Source organism: Coloeus monedula (genome assembly GCF_965178545.1).
Source record: "Coloeus monedula genome assembly, chromosome: 5".
Classification (NCBI taxonomy): domain Eukaryota; kingdom Metazoa; phylum Chordata; class Aves; order Passeriformes; family Corvidae; genus Coloeus; species Coloeus monedula.
In genome coordinates this window covers 63,511,843-63,528,154 of record NC_138785.1, presented here as the reverse complement: position 1 = coordinate 63,528,154, position 16,312 = coordinate 63,511,843, and positions in this window count along the sequence as shown.

Sequence of the window (16,312 nt, the reverse complement as noted above, 5' to 3'; positions counted from 1 at the left end):
ATTTGCAGTTTCCTGTTTACAAAGCACTGACGGAAGAGCACTTAGTGAAAAGAATGATAACAAAAAGCCCTTTACAGCTGCCCTCTTGTAACCACGCAGGGGAGGCAGGATTGACTGAGTGGCTGTGCAGAGCTCATTTGCCAGGCAGGGTTAAACCACAACGTTGTTGCTGCTGTGGCAGCCCCGTTATCAGGCACAGGAACATCAGTCACAGCACCACACATAAACAGGATGTTGATTGGAACACCTCATCATCCTGCCTGCTCTTGAGGGTCCTTGGTGTAATGGAGCCAGGAATGCCTACTCCATAATCTTCTTCCTTAGATACTATGAGAAGAAAGAACCCCAGCCCAGGGCTTGGAAGAAAATGTGCAGTTCAAGCCAGATCGTACCCAGTCGCTAGGAGTAGCTGCCTAAGTGCTAGGTAGAGGAAATGAGATGTCACTCCTTGGATGGTTTTGCAATGGATTGGGAAGAGAGAAGTTCAGGCTCAAGTTGACTGTACTAGCTCTCCAAACCAGGGTGAGGAGCATGACAGGAACAGAGAGGGAGCCTCAGTTGTAGGACTATGACTAAGCCAAGTACATTGATGAGACATTAAAAGCACAGAACACACACAAGGCTTTTGAATCCATTGTGCCAAACTTGCTCCTGAATCAGCATGCTTCAGCCTGTGCTTAACACCGGACTTTGGACATCAAATTAAATGGAACGGAACCATGACTTTTCAGCAGCTTGTTCAAAAGGAAATAGCCAATAAAATGGCTAAAAGCAAGGGCCCAGGACTCTCTTCAGGTTCTATTATTAGACAGATGCCTTCATTATATACTCGTCAGTTAAACAGACAGTTAAAACTGAGATCATACTGCACGCCAGAACATGACCTGAGGTTAATTACAGAGCGCTCTTTTGTTTTAAAGCTAACAAAACAGCCAAGAAGAATTAAACCAGAGGGATTTATTGCTTCCCAAGTGGCACAGAAGCAGAGGAGTTAATATATTTGAGGCAGAGGTGTCAAAAGCGGGAGCTCTAAAAATACTCTGCTGGCTCATAGCCACCACTGTCAGCCACAGATAAAATAGGTCATGATAAATTGGGTGTAGTCTTCTACTGCCAGATGTTGGAAATGACCATGTTAACATACAAAATGTGAGCAGCTGTTAAAAAGGCAGCATTCTTTGCTGTTAGGAGCTACATTTAATCAACAATGTAATGAAAATAGGATTTGGAGAATATTAAGCTGCAGTTTAGTGGCAATCTCTTAATTTAGTGGTTTTCTTTAATAATTCCCAAACACTGTACATCTCATTGTGATGAAACAGAGAAGTAACCAGCAGTATACAGAACGACCAAAATTTACTGCACCCACTTACATAACTGAGAGCTTCCTTGAACAGGACCTGGGCTGAAGGTCACCATTTTACTGATTACGACTTTCTTGTGTAGCAAACAAAGTTACAGGGTTTGGGGGAATCCAGAGCCCCATCTGCGATCCTCAAACAAATATGGCAAATGACAGAGTTTCATCACACAGTAAAGGAAATGGATCTGTAATAGTGAGCTTCAGGATAAAACCCACCAGGATTTTAAAATAACTGAATTTCAAGAAGAAAAAAAATTATTATTTTGCTTTATTCAATTTACACGTAAATACCATGAGATGTATTATAACAGTTTCTCTCATACAGAGCAGTGATTACAGTCTAGTTCAGACAGCAGCATATTTATTGCAGTAGGGAATTCAGGGCAGGTTACAGAACAACCCAGGAAAGAGGATCCACAGCACAGAGTGAGACACAGCTGAGCTACAGTGATTTGAGAGGTACCTTTGTGAACTGCAGTCAGTACAGCATAGACACAGCCACACCATGAGCTGTGCTATATGGCCACAAAGATTTCATTAAGAGTATTTAGTAGCAAGCCAGTCACATATTTAGCTGACACAAACAGTTTTTAAGGGCTCTGGGAAAGCTGTTTGGAGTCTACTGCACTGCCCAGGTACAAGCTGGACAAAAATCTCAAGCAGTGAAGTTGTTTCTACCTGCACTGCTGACAAGATGTTCTAACCTCCAGCTAAGCTCTAAAAAAACATTAACAGAAGATGGCATAACCCTGGTACATAAATACATTCACATTTCAGATATTCACACTTAGCATTCAGCAGCCTTTGGACAACTGCCATTAGCTTTGCAGTCAAAACTCTTCACCTCTGTTCATACCTTGGAAGCCAGGTTCTCCTTAATTTTTTCAACTTTGGTTCTTCTTCACTGATTTTTTAAAAGGTTTTAAAGCTGGGAAAAGTGGAACAAGCATTTCCACCCCCATCTCCTCAAAGCAGCCCTCCTCCACCAGTTAGACAATAATTATACATAATATATATATATATGTATAGAAGTATTCATTTCAACCTAGTATTTCATTGTGTGTAGGAGACTTCTTTCTCTGGAAGACTTTTCCTAGTTTGTGAATGAATTAATACTAACAGTCCCTTTCCACAGGTATAGAATCCTTTCTGACATACCCCTCTGTCTATAACGTGGTCAGCACTGATGACAGTTTCAGAGCTCAAACTCCATGCATTTTTTCTCTACTTTCTGCTATTCACACATGGGCTTCCTGAAGAAATGCTCTTGTTGGAGAATGTTGTTCAGTTCAGAAGATTTTTTTCACAATTTTGTAACACAGAGATCATTATTTCTGGACACCAGAGGAAGAGCTGAAAACAGTTTCCTAAACGACATATCCTCCAAATTCAGAGACTCCTTAGAATGTTTTGTTAGTGAAAAAAAACATTCAAAAACTGCTTAGAACCAACCATTTCTCTTGTATATTGTCCCACTGACAAGCTTTTAATGGGAAACACATAATCCATCTTGCAGCAGCAAATTATCATATTTTTCAGTTTCATAGTTATTTAGCCTTATTTTGTTTTAGTTCTGAGTGTCAAAGTAGATGGCAGATCCTTGTCTCATTCTAGGCTTTTCAGCTGCCCTAGTTTGTGGGATTTGCTCATCTTCTCCATTGGATACAATAGTCGCAGTGGATTTGTCATCTTTTCCTCTTGATTCATTGCAAAAAAATTCAAGTGATTCATAAAGTGTAGACACAGCCTTGAAAAGCAAAGAAAATGCCAGTCAAGACTTTTACCCATAAAATATATGTAAAATAAACTTTTACCCATGACACAGCACAGCCCCAGGAAAGAGAAAGAAACACAAGCCATGAAGTTACAATTTCAGAGGGAAAGATTGTCTCAGTACTAACGTGGAAAGGCAAAGCCTTCCTATGTTTGGATTCAATTCTCTTAATTAGGCAGCAGGCACAAAATACTTTTTTAGAATACTAAAGATGTCAATTTCCAGAGTAGACCAGATTCTATGAAATCTGAAATGGAAAACTTTTTTATCCCCTTAACTTTTTAACTGTGGTATTTCCAGAAAACTTCATCATACTCTTCCTTCAGGATGGATGCTGTTTTGATGCAGTAAACTAGCACACTGCTGTGGTATTCGCATGCTGTTCTGGACTGGGCAAAAGTCATCCTATTTTCATTTCCTAAACACACATAGGTAAGTCCTTTAGCAAAACATGAGAATTAAAGATCTGCCTGAAATGTACACAAAGGCCTGTGCTCACAGATATATAAAATCAAATTCTCAAGCTGAGATGGCATAAACCAATAGATGGGTGGAAGTCATGAAGTAGCTTTTTGTCTTCACACTTACACTCTGCTGTGGGGGTTTCTGTTCTGATGACCCATGTTCAGAACAGAGAGGTACCTACCAGCTGAATGCTGAACAGGAGGCATGGTAGGGATGGCCAACGGGGGTCACAATTCCGGGCATTTTGAACAACCAGAACCCCCCCCCTCAAAAGTGAGCATTATGTGTGCTACCATGAGCTGGAATTTTGCTACAAAAGTGCTTAGATTTTGGCTGGAACCTTGCAACGCTTGATGAAAAAATCACCAGATGCACTGGGAATTCCCTCAAAGGCCAAACTCCCCTGCAGCTGGCAGAACTGTCTGGGAAACACTTCCTGAGCATCTCAGCTGAGGAAACATGGGATGATTCTCCAGAGGCAGAGACAAGTGCTACACAGTAAAAGCACAGCTACAGGAGCCAGCTTCGCCATGAGGATGTTCTCTCTCAGATTACCTTGGGTACTTGGAGCTATGTATTGTCACCCAACCTAATTGCTTGGGACATATGATACAGGTGAGAAGAAAACCCACAGCTTGAATTAATTTCTGTGTTACAGGATTGCCTTTGCAACTCCAAGAATTGTAAAAAAAGGATGAGACTGTAAATAGCCTTGCAGAGGTGGATAGAACCTCTATGTTCACTGTTCTAGAAATGATGCCCAAACCTACTCAGAATATTCACCAAATTTCCAAACTTAAAAAGAAAAGTGTGAGTTATGTTAAAAACCAGTGCAAGACTAGTTTTTTCCCAAATAAGTAGAGACTTTTTCACAATCAGAAAAAACATTTAAAATCAGGTGATCATATTCTGCAATACAATTGAAAGGCAGTAAGTGCAATTCCAGAGACACCATAATATTTGCTCATTACTGCTGGATTAATTTGTTTGAAATGTGGTGTCCATACACATTGTATATACTGGCTTTACTAACCTACGGGATCTCTTGAATGATTTATAACATCCAATTATGCTTTAACATTTAAACGATACCACTATGAAACCACTCTTTCTGCTTTCACTAAAATAACAAAAAGGTCTGTTGCATGAAGGAAAATACAGAACCTATGTCGTGACACATCAGTGTGGCTGGTAGCTGCTAAATCATAAAGCAGCTACAAAAGATAGTTTATAATTGCATTCATACATCTTCTGGAAGAGTCTTGTCCACACAAATCCTGAGCAATAACTGACTAATAATGAACTTTTCACTCAGCACCCCCTAGGATGCTTGTTTTCTCATTCTCAACCACATTTTCTTACACCTTCATTAAATATTAACAAGTAGAAGAGTAATCCCTTCATAGCTAGTAATTAGAATATTTTATTACTATGACCAGACCATATTATGCCTTGTATTCTTATAATTTTCTACTATGATATCTCCAGAAAAAACAAGTCTCTTAGCTTCAGCGACAATCTACTTATAGGGAATGCTTTTTCCCAGGTATACGTTTTCTTTTTTTTTAGAGCAATGACTATTGCTCAGTAGAAGATAGATATTGCTGTTTCACTGCCTGCATCCTGATATTTTCTCTCACCATGACCACAGTACCAATGTGACCAAATCAAGGCTGCAGCCAGGTTCTCTTACAGGAGAACCTGGGAATCTGTAAGCTCAGTAAGTGCAGTTGTGACCATGGGCTTGAGCATTTTTCATCACTTCTGTGTGACTTGCCCAACCCTGTCCAGCTGATTGCAATGGAAACAGCGCCTGCCTATGCAAGGGTTAAATTAGGGCTTCTTTCCCTTGCCTACTTTATGTTTCAATGTAATTAAAATATTAATAATTGCATGGAAAAAGGAGCTTTCCAGAAATCTCCTACCTACTCCCAGCAAGTGTTTCCTGCTCTAATGACCCTATGAGCTGAGGCTGGTCCAAGCCCCTTGAGCTTGGTACACAATTATACATATAGGGACTTTATTTTTTACTTCTCCTACGCTTCCTTCTTTCACTCAGTCTCTATATTGATATTCTCTGCTTTTTGCTGTCCTCTTCTCCAGGCAAATTTAGAGGGCCATTAAACATAACAACAGATTTCAATACTTTGCTACTACATAAATATCCCTTTTACTTCTGAGCAGGTTTATTTTTGCTTTAAACCTTTTTCATGTGTAGGAAGATGCTGTCCTAGGAACAGCAGGTTGTTGTGTTCTTTCTGTTCAGTCCACTCCCCAGTGCCTCATTTTGAAAATCCTCTCATAGCGAGAGTCTTTTTATAAACCACTTACCCATTCGGCAGAATTACATGATGTGTTTTCCTCAGCTGCTTCCCTGGTGGATTCATTTCTCCTGTGAAGCTCTTCCACCTGGAGCATTTGCTCCTGCTCTTGCCTTCCTGTCAGCACAGGAAGCTGTGCAGCACCTTGGCAAAACCCAAGTTCCAGTCAGTGCTTGCTTACTGTCCATTTCCAGAGTCACACCCATATTCTACCAGAGCTCGATAAGCACCAAAATGAAGAGTGCAGAGCTCTTGTACAGCTAGTCTTGATGACAGGCACTAGAGTGTTATTCTGGTTGTAAATGAAATAAGCTGAAAACCCAAAGAGTTACTTAAGAGGCTGCCTCAGGTTATGTCACCAATCTGTGCCCTCTGCCTCCAGCTGCTCTACATCTATATTCATCCTGTACCTTTGTCATTCACCATTTTTTTTTCTTGTGACTTCTTCCACTCTTAAATTTCTGGATTTTGAAAAAAAACCCCAAACCCAGTAAAACAACAACAAAAAGCCCAAATGAACAAACAACACTGCCCTCCAAAATCTCCCACCAACCCAAATTAACAATTAATTAAAAATAAATCACAGCTTGAAAAAAACAGAACTATGTGCCCAAGGCTGAGTCTTCCAGATGTCCCTTCCAGTTGTCACTACCAGGAGTAAGACTACGATGCAGAGCTAAGTTCTGGCTCCTCACTTTCTCAGTGAGATATCAGCAAGAAATTATTAGAACTGATATCCTTCAACACCCTAGCCAGGTCCAGATCTTCAGCTTAAGTGATGACCCTCCTTAGAAAGATAAATAATGAAAGCAAGTGGCTGCAGGAACACTCATTTGAACTACAAGCTGTGCCTCTGATCCCTCCTGGCAGCTCAAGATGCCTCAGCAGACCAGGACCAGATGAGCAAAAGCCATATAGTGAAATACCTCTTAAGAGCACCACTTCAGCCATCTCTAAACAAACATCTAACTTATACAGCATGTGTTAATGGAAATATTGTAACTCACCAGATAGCGTGGAGTGCTGTCTCTTTTTGTAGCAAAGATACAAGCTTCCCACTGCCACTACGAAAGGAAGGATGGCCCAAGTTACCAAGTATCTCTTTTCTTGTGAGTGAGCTTCTGCAATTGTATTTTAAAAATAAAGTTAGCTACTGTTTGAAGATAAAATAAAAGAACAACATCATAGGAAAAAAAAAAAAAGTAGTTAAAAATAAAAATTACTTTAAGAGTGAATCAGTCCATCCCCCCACACAAGTGCAGGGTCACTTTCCCATTCCTAAGGGATGCATGCCTGGTGAACAGTAATGCCAGTACCTTCTACAGCTCCTGCAGAGTGACATTCCCCCTCCCCCCAGTATTTAATACATGTATTTTCTGCTTATACTTCACCAAGTAAGAGATCAGGTCACCTAACTCATTTTAGGACATTAAAAGACTGTTAAAGAGTTAAAATTATCTATATTAATTTCCCAGCATTTTGAACACTACTTCAGTGATTCTCTGGCACTGATGTTTTCTAAATCTTTGAAAATTTTTGTGCCTCCCTTTGGACCAGTTGACACACAGTATAAAATAGTGTCCAAAACTGGAGTGTTCTGGATGATCGGAAAGGCTTCCTGTGACCTGACCAGTCAAAAAGTCAGTGATGTTTGAAAATGCTAATGGTTTAACCATAGCTAGACCCCTAGCCTTTCTCTACATGTGAGAGGTATAAGGAGAGGTGAAGATCAGCATCTTCCAGAAGTGAACAGATGCATAGTGTCTTGAGTTAGTTGTGTAACAGGAGCGAGGTAAGTTGTCTTCTGGGCATCTCACATTCTATTAATAATTTAAGGTAAAACAGATCTCACTCCTATTGCTGAAAATTTTAATTGTGTGTGAATACTAATTGTATTAATGCTTTTCAATGCTTAGTTCAGAACTGGGACCTTAAATTGCTCCCCTGTAAAGGTTAGCATATGACTTTGGTAAAACAGGAAGACACAGCATTTGCCACAATTTTATCCATACAGGTCCCATACCACTCTATCATCCCTATTGGTTTGTTTCTCACTTTTTATTAAAAACTTGTAATAAAAAAATAAAATTAGTAGTAAAGGTTACAGGTTACTGAGCAGAGTAACCATGTGATCACTCTAGCCCCTCATTACCACACAACAGATTCACTCAGTGTCTCACATCTATCCTATCAATCCCCTCTGAGGAGGAACTGTAGTTGGGTCTAGTGTGAAACACACAGCTCATGCACAGCATTTTTGTAAACCTTAAGTAATAATTCCTATTAGCAAATCCTTACGGAGGAAAACAAACACTACACAGAAGGTATTAAGGTACAGAGTTTAAGACAATTGTCATTAAAAGTCATTCAGGCCCTCTTTGTGTTTGTCTCTTTCATCCTGAGATCTACAGTGTTGAGGAAGGAAGGTGGGAGAAGCAGGAAATGCATAACACAGTTCAAACTGAAGAATCTTTATGACGACGAGTGAAATGGCACACACAGGTTCTTGCTAGCCTACCTTTCTCTTTAACAATCACTGTTGTTCCATTTCCACGTAGTTTCTTAAAGAAAGGTATTTCAATAATTATCTCACAGTAGTAAAATCCAGTGGCATTTACATTGGCAGATTTGATGACTAGCACATCCTTGTTTTCATGGATGGTGTTGGACGAATAGTGTTTTGATGATATACTTTTAGTGATGTTCACTTTATTAACAAAATACCAGCTTGCTCTATACCTCACAATAGTTTTTTCCAAAATACAGGCGATTTCAGCATAGTCTCCAATTGATAGATTTATATTTGTTGGTGTTTGGATGACTCTTAAATTATTAGGACCTGTAGCTAGTACAGAAATACACATAGATTTAAAAGGTAAAGCAACAAAGAGATGTCATTAATGCTGTATTTAAAATAAATAATTTAAACATACAAGAAGTGCTTAAATATTAAAATAAACATTAAAAATAATATTAATACTGTAATTATGACACTAATTTTTAAGCTTACTTACTACACACTTCTCCCTTGAATGATGGCAATTGCTTTCTGGCTAAAGTAAACTCTTAATCTGGTGTGTTAAAGTCCTCCATCATTGTTTGTGTGCAATAAATGAAGATTTTCTGCATACTTGCTGATAAACTTATTTTTTATTTTCAAGAAAAATATTTATAAACGAGATGGAGTCTGAAGTATAATAAACACTCTCTCCCAGATAGAGAATGACCAAAAGAAGTAATTCAGAATGATTCATTAGTCAATAGTGAAAAACTCATCAAGATTAAAGAAAAAGACACTACAGTTTTTGTCCCCATGTAGGAGTTCTTGTCCTGCACTGCTTCTAATGAATGACAAGTGTACAGCATTTTAGAGGTGGGTTCTTTCATGTGGTTTCAACTTCTTCCATTAAGTATTTGCTAACAAGTAGTTTACAGCATTACATTCACCTCCTTCATTTAATAAGAGATGCCACACAGACCCCTGTTGTCTCATCAGGTCTCTTGTCTGGCTTTTAAGACAAGGCTGACTTGCACAGTATCAGAGGAAATAAAATTTTTTATTCCTTCCTGCTTTGAATACATTTATCACTCACTGTCAACATGCAAAGTGGGTGATACATGAGACATTTTGCAATATATGTAAAAATATTTTCTTCTAAAGTGAAACCACTGTGTGGGTATCAGATAACTCTTTTTGCATTGATGCTCATCACAAAATTGTTAATCCTATAAAATGCATTCCCATGACTGCTGAGACAATTAGTTTCATATGCTGTATGAAGAATTATCATTTCCTTTTTTCTATCATTTATAATATTAAAGTGAAGAACTACTCATAATAAGAGTAAACTGCATGAGTTCCTTCTAAATTTTATTCTGTTTATCACTCAGGCACATTTCACAGCAACATGTAACTAAATAAATAATTTTCCCCATATCTCACCCTAAAATGGCATCTGATTAGTGTTATCAAAAACATTCATATAAATTTTTCTATTTTGTCCATAGAAAAGCCACACATTCATCATACCTAAAGGAGTTGGGAACTTCTATCTTTACAATGCAACACTTAACAACTTGTAGGAAACAATATGGACAGGATATGGGTAATATAAGCAGCAGAAAAAATAAGGGAAAGAATTGATGTAGTGTGTAAATGACAACCTAAAGCTGTTCGAGTTAAAGAAATAATCACTAATCTCAGTTTTTCTGTTCATTCAGTTTGTTGTTTAAAACACAGTTGTGCTATTGACTGTCATACATTTCCATCTTGTGACTTTACTGTTTTTCTGAAAAATACTACTGGAAAAAATCCTTCTGATAATTTTTAAGTCATACGGAATGTCTTCAGTATTATCCACTGCAACTTGTATTGAATAAGAATCATGAATCCTTATCTGCTTTTTATTTCAATACCTATGTGATCTAGAATAAATCCTCCCTAACATTTTAAAAGTCTACATTCAATTCTACATTCTACATTTTTCATAATAAATATTCAAGTCAGAAGTCCTAAAAAGATGGTGCTTGCATTAAGCTAACATCATTTTGGGTGTTGAAATGCTCAATTTGTTCCTCTACGCTTTGCCTGCAACAATTTCTTTGTGAAAATGCTTTTTGATTTCTCATGCATTTTAATCTTGCTTTCAGCATTATGAAAAAATAGTTAATATTCTCCTTGTCTCATATGTTTATTTGAAGTGGATAGATACAACCTAAGTTTATTTTAAATCCAGCTCAAGAATTACAGGCAACTAACTAAAAACAAAACAAAGAAAATAAGCAACACTTACCTAAGCAGCCAAAACACATTGTTAAAAGAAGTTTCACTGAAATTATGATCATCATGCAGAATTATTAGCGTTTGCATCAGGCTGCCTTGGTTGAAGATCAGTAAAACATCAAATGAAAGCATGTCAAATTTGCAGCTCAACTTCCTCTTCCCTCATGTGGTGACGATGATACAACCTAAATGCAACCCAGTTTTTCCCTACACTCTGTGAAACTGCTGTTTCAGAACCCAGCCATCCTATTTGAAATGAAAACATTTCTTCTTTAAATTTTAAACTGTGTTGTAACTGGTTGCTGTTCGACCTAGATTAGCCTCTCTTCTGGTATGACAAAGAACTGCTATTCCATGTGTGGTTTCATGAGAGCATTTGCCATTGTCCTTCTAAAATCCTTCATTTAAAAGCACTTTATAAAGGTGAGGTTTCTTCAGCTGCTGTGGATGTGCTTGTCAGCAGCCTCGTCCAGCCAAGCAAACAAATCTTTTCCAAAGCCAGAGACAATGACTGGGTTACACATGGGTTACATTGAATTTGAGTAATGCTCCTACCTTTCTTTATCATACGTTTCAATGCCTCCTTGCTCAAACGTTGCCTAAGTTCTTTCCTCCTGTGAAAAGTACTTGTGTACTTTTGTCTTAACAGCAGCAGAGCTCCATTGGCAAGAGAAATTGAGGAAGGCTGAGTTCCATGATCACACTTGAAGTGGCCCCAGCACCGGTAACATCAGTGGGGACCTTATGCTGTGCATGCAATGCATCAACCATCACCTCTATGGGTGCAGCTGCATTAATGCAGTACCAGTGCCATATACATCAACTAAGGCTTCTTTCAGGAAGATTATAAGCATGGAATAAAATAAAATGATCTACAGTTACATCATCAAGTTAAGCATAATGTAAAACTTATTTGCCATCAATTATTAAAAAATTTTCTGCAAATGTAAGTAACTATATAGAGAATATTAATATTCTCCAGCCCTGATTTTTGGCTCCAACCCGGAATCACTTACATAGCCTGACTAGAGACATTCCCTGGAAGACAAAACATTGCATTTATTTCTTAACTTATCCATCTTATTCCATGTTTTAAATGCAAAGTCACCAGGCCAGACAAAGTTGTCCCACAAACATGTTCAGTTGGATAATGTCAAAATTGCAATGTCAGAATTAAAAAAAAAAAAAAAAAAGACAAATAAAGCAAATAGAACACGCTGAGAATATCAATCAGTTACATTAAGAACTTGATTAAGAATCTGTCAGCCACTAATTTCTTAGAACTAACATCAGGTTTTAGCAGCATTGGGCAGGTCTCCAGAAACAACTGAACTGCATTTTGTAATTGTGACAGAGTCATATTTAAAGCCTAAGGCACTGTTCCTTTCCAGCTATCAGCAACAAAAGCACAATGCATCAGCTCACCTGCTTATCTACCTTACAGATGTAGTTTCAGTGTTGTTTAGATTGCCATATAAAACTAAAAGGACAAAGACAGAAAAGATAAATGTCACAAAGTGCTGTAGGCTAGCCCCATTTCTGATGGTATCCAGCTGACTTGGTTATCATCTTTTAGAACTAGTGAGGACATAACAAATACCTTTAAATTAAAATGAACAAAAGGACTTAGTAAAACAAATAATTTATATTTAAGGATATTATTTCATTATGTAAGTAATTCTGCTTGCATTCATGTTATCTTTGGTAATACTGATCAAAGATGTAGATTTCACTAAAAAATTTACATATGCAAAGATGCATGTGTAAATCCAAAGGAAAAAATATTTTCTTTTGTATTTAAATAATTGCATTTGTGAATTTAGTGTTGAGTTGTGCAGCTGGCAGCTCCAACATGAAGAATAATTTATCTAGAAACGAGGTGAAGCTTTTTCCACAGTGCTGATAGCAGCTTGTATTTACTCTAAGAGATACTTTGGTTCTAGTCCAAAGCATCTACTGTCAGAGATGAAATGAACTAGCACACAGAAAAAGGGGTTGGCTGAAAGGTTTATTTTTAGCCCTGGTAACTTCTCTGTACCATTTCACAACACAACCCACCAACTCTCATCACAGCACTACTGAGTAGGTGGAAGAGTATGGCGTCAAAATTTCTTAAGTGACCTTCGCTGCCACGAGGAGTGTGGCACACAAAATAACTATGTGGGTCAGAAAAGCATCTAGAACAAAGCAAAACAAAATCAATGGGATCTTTCTGCAAACTAATAATATTTTGCGGTAGTTGGTGAGCCTATGATACAAGGAACAAAGAGAGTCTGCTGGTGAGACAGTCCCTAGTGCCACAAGATCCTCCCCAGGTTAGGGTGACAGAAAAGGCTTCCCCTAAGATGCTCTGTTCTGCTGTGTTAATGTACCCCAGTTCTGCCTCCCTGGTTGGCCTGTTGGCCTCCCCGCCCCTTCCTACCTTGTATGTCCGTGCCCTAGAAGGTTCTGCACTCCAGGTTCCCCCACTGGCCCTTGACCCATCGCCACAACCTCAGCGTTCCCCACTGGCTCCCATACCCTAGTCCTGCCTGTGTACCGCCCCCGTGCCCTCAGACCATTGGTCTCTGATGCTCAATCCGCTCCCCTACTTAAGCCTGAACCCTCCATTGTTCCCTGTGTTCACCTGTGGGCTCTGTGGAACTCTACAGAGACCCTTCCCAGCTCTTTGCCAACGACTCACGTTACTGGAGCTGTCTGTGTGTGTGTGAGTGTGTGCTGCTCCTGCCGAGCTGCTTCGCTAAGGAGATGCTTTTGGAAGGTCGCACCTCGCGCTACGGCACAGCAGCCCCGGCGCCCGGCTAGCAACACTATCTAACCTTGGAAATGGCACTGATGAATTTGGAATCGCTAAATATGTAAACTTACTCCCCTCTGTGGAGATGATTGCAGAGCAACTGCTCAATGCAGTCACAGTCAGTGTCTTCCAAACACTTTCCACAAATCTGCCTACCCAAAACTTTTCTCTGTCACTTTCAAAGAGCACCAGTTGAGACATTCTGAAAATTACCTGAAACTTTTAAACTAAGAGGTGCTTAATTAACCCTCTTGCTTCTCCTTACCTATATGCCAGACTTGAGAGCTTGTATTAATGAGACAGCAGCTTCCCACTGTCAGCTGGGAAAATTTATTAATATATAGCTACACTGAGGAGAATGTGTGTGGAACCAAAACTAACACCAAAGCTTACCACAGCAGAAATATGCTGCACACACGTGTGATTTTGTCCTCTGGTTATAACATCAACTCTCTTTTCTTTTGCATGTCTTGTCTGATGTATGAAGTAGTATTTAAGTAGAGTGGCTGGATTTCTATCAATTTTTTATGTAGAAATGCAGTATTTCTCCTCACTAGATTCATGTATATGAGGGAAGAAAAAGGATCATTAGTAAACAGGTCCCTCTACTGAGATTTGAATACCTGCAGGCTTCCATTTGCTTGGGCTGAGACTTCTCAGGAAAAAGAACATACAAAATATGGAATGACATCTTATAGCAGGAGTGCCATGCTTTTTACAGACCACAGTCTGGGATGCCTCTGGTGCAATACAAGATTTGACTCCGGCAAATTATTCCCTGATGGCCGATTGCATTGAAATAACTCCAGATAAAATATTTCTTTTCATGTTATTTTTTTTCCTTTAAATCAGAAAGCTTCCACTAATCAAAAAAGAAATTACCTCAAACAGATAAATCAGCTGGTAATGAGCTATTCCTGCTTATGTTATCCTGTAAAAGAAGGTTTTTGTAGGCTAGTTCAATCTGCCATCTGGGAAAGCAGAGCCCAGAAGCAGCAACTGTTTGCATCCTTTGCTGCTTGGCCAGGACTGACCATGCAATTGCCCACTGAAGGGACAGTTCAATTTTTATAATCTAACAACCTGACTTGCTGTTACCATTACTTGTATTAGTGAACACCACTTCAGTCACAAAAATATGAATTGCAATCATATCCCTGTGTAACCCACGCATTACATTCCATGGCAGAACCAAGCAGGGAATGAAGGAAGGCGTACAAGCAAGGAAAATTACCTAATTGAACACATTTCATTTCCCAAATACATACACAAAACAAAATGAAAACCAGCTGCCATCATGCTTTACTGCATCACAGTTACTGTTTTTATGTGCTTTCCCTTCTTGGCTTAATGTTGCAGGAAAATGGCTTTCACTGCAGTAGGACAGGTTCGACTGGCACAGCACTAAATATTTATAGCCAAGGATGAAAAATAACCATCAGAAAATATGAAACAACCTTTTTTAATCCAATAACTGAATGTGACAGTTTCTGCAGTGATTTTGATGAGATGCAAAACAGGCTGTCTGCACAGAAAAACTGACCACCAGTGCAGGTCTTCAGAATAACTATTTCCCAATAGCTGTTCTGGAGGGGCCTTTTTCAGTCTTTTTCCTTTGTTCTTGAACAGTGTCTCCATGTGGAGAAAATTAGTGCTGAACAGCCAAAGTAAATTAGAACAATTACCACAGTAAAATGTAATTTTTACATGATTCTAGCTCTGGGGCTATTAACTGGCTGAAAGTGCACCTATGATCCTCTTTTAAGCCTCTCTATTTCCTCTTTCAGTTTTATGTTTCACTCATCAGAAATACAGCTTTGTACAGTGTTGCACCAAGCATAATTCATCATTACTACTGCAGTGAAGTGACTGACTTGATTCTCATCTCAGCTATGGGCATTTTCCTGGTGAATAAGCACAATAAGTAGAGATGCAAAATAAGTAGGGATGTGAACAGAGTAGGATTGTATAGCTTGACATTGTCTAGAGGTAAGAAGAAAAATAGAAAAAAGTGCAGCTTTTATTTTTAACAAAAATACATACCAGCTGTTGGGGAAGTTAGTCACTCTCCAAGTTTCCTTCTGCTGCTGCTCAATCAGATCTGCTTAGAATTTGCACTTACTGCAAGTTTAACCTCTCCACACAGTACTCCATAGTTAACTTTGACCTGTTGCTGTTGGAACATTTCCTGCTACCATAATGCACATTCTCTGAGCCTGAGAAATATGAAAGTTCACAGCATCACAAGAACAGTGTTCCTCCTTCAGGTTACATGATGAGTCAGTTACTGGCCATGGGACAAGACACCTTCTGTTGTCAAACTGGCTTCAGTTTACCCTGAACATGAGAGACAAATCCAGTACCAGAATTCTGTCAGGCAAAGTTCATCAGTTCTGAACCTTAAAAAGATACAATTTGAATGAACTTGGGGCAAAGGAATACAAACAGTACATTCCACTTCAGTTTACAGCAAAGCAGAAACCTTGCAGTTGTTGCCCAGAAGACTAAGTAGCTAAAACACAACAGGAATTTCTCCTTGCATGTGAGAACAGAACACTACCTGGCAAATCACTCTTCTGTGATTTCGAAGTCATCTCCTCTAACAACAAAAACCTTAAGAGAAGACTCTTGGCAGCACTATTAATTAGAAAGAGTTTAGGACTAATATGATTTTGTTAATGCTCCACAGTGAAGCATCAGAGAAGTGATCACTTTAAAACTATCAACTGCAAGCAAAAAAATGTTCAGTATCGTCACTCTGCAACACAGGTCTTTTTCTGCACTGAAGAAGTTTAAAAAAAAAAAGCTG